Source organism: Mustela lutreola, chromosome 9 (genome assembly GCF_030435805.1).
Source record: "Mustela lutreola isolate mMusLut2 chromosome 9, mMusLut2.pri, whole genome shotgun sequence".
Lineage (NCBI taxonomy): Eukaryota > Metazoa > Chordata > Mammalia > Carnivora > Mustelidae > Mustela > Mustela lutreola.
In genome coordinates this window covers 25,016,595-25,026,921 of record NC_081298.1, presented here as the reverse complement: position 1 = coordinate 25,026,921, position 10,327 = coordinate 25,016,595, and positions in this window count along the sequence as shown.

The following is a 10,327-nucleotide window of genomic DNA, read 5'->3' as shown; positions in this document are numbered from 1 at the left end:
ACTTCCATCCCAAGCCTCTTCGCTCAGCTGGGGAGCAAAGAGCCCCAAACACCTCTCCCATTCACCTGCTCCAGTGGCCTAAAGTCTTCCCCAGTGGCATCACTCCTAAAGGTCTTTTTAGGGAAATATACTTTTTGAGAAGTAGTTTTCCCATTTTTTCCAAGGCTAATGATTCATTTCCTCAAACAAAAGCTAACAAAGAAAACTGATACATAAGAAATGGCAAGAGAGAGGCTCTAACTAGAATGAGACCGGGAACTAGAGCCCCACCCCTCTAGTGCCACCTTCTAACCCCCAAAGTAGACACACCTGAGGAAGCTCTAAGCTCCATGAGGTTAAGGCACTGGGTCACCCAGGAGGGATGGCATGCGCCTTCAAGAACCAAGGAGTAGTACGCACAGGACAGATGTGTTTTGACAACTAGGATAGTAACCTAGAGAATGGGGCGGGGGGCACCTGCTGGCTATAACGGCTGAGCATACTACTCCACTCTAGATCTCGAAGTGGTGAGTTCAAGCCCCATGTTGGGTCTAGAGACCACTTAAAAAAATGAATGGTGGGAAATTCATCAGAAGAATGAAGGGGCCTAGAGGAAGGACACAGAAGATTCTCCCTCTTCCCCACCCGCAACAAGGCACCACTACCCCCCCCCCAGCTGAGGGCTCTGCCTTCTCCACGCCTGGTCCAACACCCAGTCCAGTCCTGTCGTCCTGCGTTGTCAATACTCACACCTCCACCTGCAATACCAATGGACAAGGCACCCTTCATCTCTCACCTGGATTATAACATCGCAGTCAGAAAAGACTTTTCAAAACATAACCCGAATCATGTCACTCCCTGGTTAAAACCCTCCAGTGGCCTCCCCCACCCACAGAAGGAAATTCACCATCTTCACCACAAGCCCCGGCCTCTGCGTCTCCTGGACTCCAGTTGTCTCCCTCCAGCCCCTTCCCTTCCCTCAGCGCACGCTAGCCTTAACTTGCTCCCCACCAGGCTGCTCCCTACTGCAGGCTTGTTGTGCAAGCCATTCCCTCTCCCTCTTCCCCCCACCCTGCATGAATAGTTTCTTCTCATCCTTTAGATCAACTTAGAAATCGCCTCATGTGAGAGGCCCTCCACTACTCCCCTTTCAACCTTCATTTCTTTCAGAACACTTAGCACAACTTATTATTTTATTGGATGGTCTGTTACCTGTTCTGTGTCTGTCTCTCTGACTACAAATTATGAAGGGAGAGACCTTGGCTCATTGATACACTTCTGGGCTTGGTACACAGTGGGTGTTTAATAAATATATGAGGAATACATGGATGGATAGATGGATGGATGGATGCATGCATGCATAGTAGATAGATGAACTCACCACTACTAATCCAGGCCCTGCTCCCATCTGAGGACACACTACTGCCAGAAATCAGAGAGGAGGCAGGGCCAAGAACTTCAGATTTTCCATTTGCATAAAGGTATGTTTCAAGGAGAAAAAAATCCTATCTCTTTTAGGTGATACCTTAAAGCAAACAAAACCAGGGTGCCTGGGTGACTCAGTGGGTTAAAGCCTCTGCCTTCAGTTCAGGTCATGGTCCCAGGGTCCTGGGCTCTCTGCTCAGCAGGCAGCCTGCTTCCCCTACTCTCTCTGCCTGCCTCCCTGCTTACTTATGATCTCTCTCTATCAAATAAATAAATTAAAAATCTTAAAAAAAAAAAAGCAAACAAAACCTAGTTTGAGATGTTAGATGGAGTCAAGCTGCTTTTCCTTCTAGTGTAAACTTGTAATTCATATATTTCACTTAATGACACTCACCTTTCCCCACAATAAACCCAAATGCTTGAGGTTGGACAGAGCAAGCCAGATCTCACATGGATCCTGAAATATGAAAATATTCATATTCTTTTAGATGCATATGATAAATTTCCACTTCTGGAGATTTTCTAAAGAAATCATCAGAGATTCAGAGAAAGATTTAAGGGCAAGTCTGGTTGCCACAGCTTGGTTTTATGATGAAAATTTGGGAAAAAAATGGGGCACCTGGGTAGCTCAGTGGGTTAAGCCTCTGCCTTGGGCTCAGGTCATGATCTCAGGGTCCTGGGATCAAGCCCCACATTGGGCTCTCTGCTCAGCAGAGAGCCTGCTTCTCTTCCTCTCTCTCTGCCTGCCTCTCTGCCTGCTTGTGATCTCTGTCTGTCAAATAAATAAATAAAATCTTTAAAAAAAAAAAAAAGAAAAGAAAATGTGGGAACAAGCTACATGTCCAACAACAGAGGGTTTTTTAATGAAAAATTCTTAGTAAGAAATATTGCATAGCCATTAGAGTCATGCTTTTATTTTAGGATTTATTCATTTGAGAGAGAGAAAGAGCAAAAGTGAGTGCGGTAGGGAGAGACAGGGGAGAGGTAAAGTGAGTCTCAAGCAGACCCTGAGCAGAGCACAGAGCCCAACATGGGGCTCGATCTCACAACCCTGAGATCAGGACCTGAGCAGAAACCAAGAGTCAGATGCTTAACTGACTGCACCAGCCAGGCGCCTCTCACGTCATGCTTTCAAAGAGCATTTGGTGTCAAAAGAAAATGCTCACAGAAAACCAGGATCCAAAATCATCTAGAATAAGATCCCAGATTTGAATATATATAAATGAAATTAATTCAAAAGGTTGGTTGTGATTGTCAGATTGCTTGAGTTGGTAGGATTGCACGTGATTTTCTGCTTAATATCTTTTTCAAATATTTTATGGTGAACATAACTGATTTTTATCATTACAGGAAAAAATGCTCAATTTATTCAATAAATAGGATATCAAACACCTACTCTGTGCCACGTAAGCAAGACAGCGCAAGAACGGCTTCTGCCTCATGAAGTTCGTGAGGGAGACGACCTTCAACAGCTCAGCCAACAGACACACACATGACTACAAATTCTAATGATGCCTAAGAAGGAAAACTGTAGAGGTACTGAGAGAGATAACAATGCAAGGGCAATCCCATTTCAACAAGGTGCCAGGGAAGGCCTCTCAGATGCCATACATAAGCTGAGACCTGCCAGATGAGTAAGTTAGGCAAAATGTGAAGGAAAGGGATTAAGGCGATGGGACCAGAATGTGAAAAGGTCCTGACACAGGAACAAGGTAGGTATATCCAAGAAACTGAAAAGAAATCCAGAGCGGCTGAAACCACAGGCAAATGCCACCCAAGTGACCCCCGCAGCTATATATGGAGCCAACTTATTGCACTTTCAGAACAGGATGACCATTAGCAGCAATGGGTAGCCAGTGATGGCAAAGTCGTAGCAGGTGCTCAGAAGGAGAGCGGCAGAGACAATGCCCACCAGCTACTTGCCCCTCTGGGAGTAATGAAAAGCTCCTCTGGGCACAGTCACACTCACCTCTGGCCTACAAAGTCAAGATCACAGGCCTGACAATGGACATTGACATCTGTGGGGCAACTGGGTAGGAAAAAAAACAGAGCCAAGACACAGACACTTGCAAACGCATCCTAGAAGTAAACACTTAGCCTTTTAAAACCTCTCATGCATTTGTGAGAAGGTGTATTCACCAGTACAGTTGCAGCTGAATGTACCAAGAAAACTCTATCCTTCTATTAACAATGAAAACTCAGTGACATTAAGACATCTCTATACCTGCCTTCATTTTTTTTTTAAGATTTTATTTATTTGTCAGAGAAAGAGAGCACAAGCAGGGGGAGTGGCAGACAGAGGGAGAAGCAGGCTTCCCTGCTGAGAAAGGAGCTTGGTTCAAGACTTGATCCCAGGAACCTAGGATCATGACCCGAGCCAATGGCAGACGCTTAACTGACTGAGCCACCCAGGCATCCCAACATGCCTTCATTTTGATAAAAGCACAGTAAAGAATCCATTTTTTTGGTAAAGAAACAATTTTTAGGGGCGCCTGGGTCGCTCAGTGGGTTAAAGCCTCTGCCTTCGGCTCAGGTCATGATCCCAGGGTCCTGGGATCGAGCCCCACATCGGGCTCTCTGCTCAGCAGGGAGCCTGCTTCCTCCTCTCTCTCTGCCTGCTTCTCTGCCTACTTGTGATCTCTGTCTCTCTAGTAAATAAATAAAATCTTTTAAAAAAAAAACACTTTTTGAAATCCATATTTTTTTGTTACAAATAAGGTTTGAGTAGTTGCCAAAATCTAGGGAATATCTAGGGAAATGGTATAAAATCTGAGAGAAAGGTGGGTGAAAAAAACTGAAAATGGCCAACACAATAGTAAACAATGATGATGGTGATGATGATAGTAAATTATAGAATACTCACATATGCTACCCATGGTGCTAATCTTGTTACATATTTCATCTCGCTTAACCCTTGTGACAATCCCATATAAGGACAGTGTTATCCCTACTTTACAGATGAAGAAATTAAGACACAAAAACGTTGGACCATGCCCAAGAGCATACACCAGCAGCCAAGTGAACCAAGATTCACACCCAGGTCTGTCTGGCCACAAAGCTTATATGCAGAAAGTTCGCCTCCTCCTAAAACCTATATTCTTTGCCTTTGAGAACTCACAAAGCCCACTGAAAATCTCGTGAGAGATCCTAAGAAATGAAAATTGACCCAAATTTTACAAGCAGCATAAGAGTGTGCAGGGACACAAGCTCCCTGATGGAGGCCCCTCTGAGTTCCTGCTACTGGCCAAGATCTGAGATTGATTACACCAGAGAAGGAAACTGAGGCAGGAATGTTAGACATGACCGCTGAGTTCCAGGGCTAGAAAGACATAGACAGGCATATAAATGTGTACGCAATATGTGTCTATGTCACTAAAGAAACACCTATGAAAGGTCAAAATCCTGATGGCTGTCAGTAGGACACACACAGCTCAGCCAGACCTATTGAGACATCTTCTCACAGAGGCCATTAAGAATTTGTACCTGCCTTATCATCGGCACCTGTGATCTCAACCAAGCCTTGGCCAGCCCTGAAAGGGTCCTCTCTTTCAAGAGTCAGCAGGTGAAATCACTTAGGGCTTGGAACAAGCAGGTCCTTTTACCCAGTGTGATAAGCCACCCTGAGTGAAACGCCTTCCCATAAATCCTGGATTAGCAGAATTCAATGGCTGCCCCACCTCCTAATCAGAGAAAGACAAAGAACTTGGAGGTCTCAAGGGCCACTAGAGGCTACATCCGGGATGTGCCCTTTCCCAGCATCTGAAGTTGGATTAATTCTTTGGGTCCAGAGAACCACTTGGAGGTACCAAATTCAAAGGCCACATCCACCAACTGCTGTCACAAATTATGCCTAAAAGATGACTCCATTTCCTTCAGATGTCCAAGAAAAATAACACCAAGACAGTTGGGTTTTGTCTTCTACTTATCATCATCTATAAAACTCTAGGTTCTGCCCTTTGAGAAAAGGTCAAATGTCATTCGTTTTATGCATCCAACATTTCAGCAAAACCCCAAATGGGACATTTGGCAAATGGAGCTATCGTTGAGGTTCACAGCATGAGAACCCCCATGGGGCTGAAGAGAGCCCTGCACCAAACACGTGGAGCCTGCTTGAGGGCAGAGATCCGGGCTAACTCCCCAGCCTCAGGTGGGCAGGAGCAGGCATTAACCGACCCCTTAGTCAACATCTCTCTCTCTCTCTCTCCCAGACTCTTGCACTGATCATACAGGATGTACAAAATCACAAAATTTCGAGTGGTAGGAGCCTAACAGGTGACTAGGCTCTTCTCTAAAATGGAGGAGGAGCCAGAGGCCCAGAGAACACGCTCTAGAGTTTAAGGGGTCATTAAATGAGGTAACAGAGGAGAAAAAACTTAGAATTCTTGAATACTAATGAGCACCACACGAGGCTACAGACTCTGTTCACGTTTTATCCCAAGTGCAATTAGGGAAAGGAAAGAGGGCTGAGCAAATTCTAGAACTCCTTTGCTTAAAATTCCCCAGGCAGCACACATATTCTCAGCAGTTGCAGACACTGTGTATGTTTCCATCCTGCATCCAGAGCTTCCTTCTTATCTCATACATCCGATATAAAAAAGTCACTTGTCAGAAAGGCTGTCTCTAAACACTCTGACCCTCACATCCCCACCCTAGCACTGGTCACCACTGAGTGCTGACCACATCGAGGGCACAGAACAGGTGTCCCGCTGGGCTGGCACCTGGCACCCTTACACGGCCTTCCGCTCTGCCATGCACCCAACACACCCCCCAGCTGGAAGATAACAGGTTTAACATAAGGAAAGGTTTAACATAAGGAAAGGACAGATACCTGGCCTGTTCCAAGCAACCTGAACACCCCTGAGAAAGACACCGGCAAATGTCGCAGCCATTAGCAGGTGCTGATCTTGGCAGTCAGCCTGTATCACGCCACCCTTATCAGCACATTTGGATCATGCTCCTTCATCTCTGACAACTTCTGCGAGAGACACGGGACTATAAAATGAGATGCAGCTTTGCTTCTGACAGTTCACAGGCAAGAGAAGGAGGAGAGACACCTTCCAGAAACATCCGCCTATCAACAGAGACCCATTGACACTGGCTAAGGTAAGAACTTGCTAAATCAAAATTCTTGAAAGTAAAGGTCAAAACTCTGAGGCTGGAACAAGTATAGGGCAGCTTAGCAGAGGATCAATACCTAGGGTTTTGTGTTGATCATCTCCTTAGCAAAGCCCCTTCCCTACTGAAATGCACAGCACTCTGCCTAGCATGATAGATGTTAACAGTTGCCTGGTAGGCAACTGCTTTTAAAAATGGGGCATCTCAGGCGCCTGGGTGGCTCAGTGGGTTAAGCCGCTGCCTTCGGCTCGGGTCATGATCTCAGGGTCCTGGGATTGAGTCCCGCATCGGCCTCTCTGCTCAGCAGGGAGCCTGCTTCTCTCTCTCTCTCTCTCTCTGCCTGCCTCTCCGTCTACTTGTGATCTCTGTCTGTCAAATAAATAAAATCTTTAAAAAATAAATAAATAAATAAATAAAATTTAAAAATGGGGCATCTTTTGGGGCACCTGGCTGGCTCAGTCGGTAGAGCATGCGACTCTTGATCTCAGGATCGTGAGTTCGAGCCCCCCATTGGGTGTAGAGATTACTTAAGTAAGCTTTTTTAAAAAATTAATTAAAATAAAATCTTTTTTTTAATAAATGGGGGATCTTTCCTGGGATTTTTGAAGATTCCATTCAAAACGATGTCTTTACAATCGTGCCACAAATTCAGTCACAGGCAGAGAATTTTATTATTTCTCCATCACAGGACACCTACATGTTGCCTTAGACAGCAAATTCCAATTTCTCACAGATGAAGGTAAAATGAGAAAAATAATGACAATGTAATGAGCTTTCTCCTAAAAAAGTCTAACAAAAAGTCTAACTTCTCCTAAAGTCTAACAAATTCAATGTGAAAGATGTCACTGACTTCCCATTTTGTCTTTCCCATCATTTGGACAATAGCGGTTCTTCTTGGTCTTGGTAAATGGTGGGCAGTTTGATTTGGGCAATGTCTATGCATGGCAAGGGCACAGGTCAATGAGCCTGAGCTTTTTTTTTTTTTTTTAAGATTTTATTCACTCATTTATTTGAGAGAGAGAAAGAGAGCACCAGCAGGGGGGAAGGTCTGAGGGAGAGGGAGAAGCAGGCTCCCCACTGAAGACCATGAGATCATGACCTGAACAGAAGGCAGACACTTAACTGACTGAGCCACCCAGGCGCCCTGTTGAGCCTGACCTTATTAAACCTGACAAGGTAAGAAAATGCAAGCAGACAGGAACTCCAGAGTCTACTGGTTTCGCTGAGGGAAAAAACCCTAAGACACAAATCTCCCTAGTACCTTAACCTGAGAGGAAGCCTTGAGAGAATCACGGTAAGGGAGGAATCTGATGGCCAGAGGAGAGAAGCTACCCTTGAGTCACACACCTGAGCTCAGAGTCAAACAGGGATTTTCTGCTGTATAGACTCAGCTTTCTGTCTTCTTGCTGAGGCTAAGTCTCCTCAGCTGGAAATGGCGTAGTAAGTATTATCTAGCTCCTGGATTTGCTGTGAGGATTACATAAGATGTTGGGGACCAAGGGCTTAGCACACTGATCAGTACCTACGCTGACCAGTACTCCATAAGTAGATATGTACGAACACATCCCAATAAAGAGAGGGAAAGTCAAGTCTTACAAGTTTACACATCCACAACAGCTATGGCTGCTCATCCCTGGCCAAAATAAAAAGAAGCCACATGCTCTGTGGTTAACAGGCCCATCCAGTTCCCTGCAATAGAAGAAGCGACAGGAAGTGAGTAAATGGGCTAACTCTGTCATCAATCCACATCCAGAGGAGCCTCCTTTGTGCCAACCAACACAACAGTGAGGACGGTCCAATGCCACCATCGGACCATGCCTGTGCTCTCCAAGAACACAGGAATAGGCTTTAAAAAGATGAGAGAAGGCCTGACATGGTCATGCTGACATAAAATTAGCTCTAGCCTCTGCACCCTGAGATGAAATGCCAGGACAGCCCAATGACCAAAGGGGTAGATGGTGCCAAGCCTGGAACTGATTGATTGGGTGATTTAGTCCTGATTGAGCAAAAAACTACCAGCTGAGTCTGGCCAGTGGGCTCAGGTGAGAACATTGCCTGCTCTGTACCACAAGATTCACCCTTGGTAAAATGAGGATATACCCTCCTTCTCAGGGTTGTATAGACAGTTTAGACCAACTGATGTCCATTTACTCTCCGCAAAGGGGCTGACACATAGAAAGCTCATACCAACAAGGGCAGTGCTATATACTAGTTGACCAGAAGCTGGGAGAGACTTTGCCCACCACTGGAGTGACACCTTTTGTGGCTGGACCATTCAAAATTCTTGAATTCCCCAGTTGATATGTCAGAAGGCTCCAAGAATATATGAGAAAGGAACACTGGCGGGAGGATGTGGACCCTAGAGGTAAGGCTGTTGGCAAGGTTTGGCCTGTGCTCAAAGGTTGCCACCAGCTGTAGACATCTTGATGCCAAGCTGAAAAAGTAGAAAAAACAAGACTTTGACTGCCATGTGATGGAACATTTTCCAATGAATACAATATACAGACAGAATATCAATAATGTGAGTGGCACCTTTCTGCAAGGGCTGGGACCCTTGCATGTGTGTATCCAATACAAAAAAACCTGGCACCCCTATGGTCCCCTGGAATGTGGTGTCTGACAAAGCTCTCTCTTGCAGGTATCAGTTGCCAAGATGCTGACCCTCTTGGCCCTGGTCATCACGATGACCATCCAGGCAGGAGCACTTGACCTGCAGACTTCATCTTTACTGCTGGGAAATCTTCCTGTCGATCAAGTAGCCACTGAGGCTTTCAGAAAAGCCCCTCTCGATCTAACTGGAAGACTGCTCAGGAGTCCCCAGAGAACCCCTCCATTCAGAAAACGTCAAGCTAGGACCCCAGGAGGCAGGTGTCTACCCGTGGCCAAGTACTTACTGTCCCAAAGCAAACTTGAAGAATGTAAGTAAAAATTGTTTCACCTGTATATCTTTGATCTTCCGCCCCCTCACACAAACTTCTCATTTCTAAGCCCAAAAGCTAATTATACCTTCAATAAGGAGAATGCATCAGTATCACCTTGGGAGCTTGTTAACAAAACCGCTGCCTGGGCTCCACTTCCAGACACTGTGGCATAACGGTACTGCAGTGGGCCTGAAAACCTGGTTTTCTAATAAGCTCCAAGTTGATTTTGAAGTGCTTGTCTGTAGTCATGGGGAAGGACTGCTCGAAGCAACCCTGGAGAAGGGAACTCTTGGATCCTGCCAAATGTCTGGTTACCTGCCTTTTATGGGACCTTTATCGCCTGGACACTGCCAGGAGCTCCCACAGCTGCTCAGGGCTGTGCTCTACAGCTCATCCCCAATACCCACAGGTGCTTAGAACACCAACCTGCTTGACAAGGAGGCAGGAAATGGGAAATCCAGGTCCACTACCAAACCCGCTGACCAGATATGCTCTCTCCAAGCTCCCCTCTCACACCCTTGCTAAGTCTCAGTCTCCCCCTCAAAGATGTGGCATTCTGTCCTCCAGCAACCTCCTAGGCTCAGAGAGCAGAGGAGCCTAGGCATTCCAAGGCTTGGCAAAGAAGTGACTCTTTTTGGAGACCAAGAAAGGAGTAGGACTCATCAGCAAATGAAGGCCAGGAGGAGAGCCCACAAGGCAACCCGTGATGGCCTTTTGCAGCCTTTTCCAGCTCTGGCCTCTGCAGCCTTCCAGGATGTCAGGACAGGGTGACGTAAGGGAATCAGGGCCTGCCTAATGATCACAGTGCCCAGCCCCAGAGCTCACAGATCCTCTGCTTTGCCTCTTCAGGAACATTTCCTCCTCTCTGCCTACTCTCATCCTGCCTT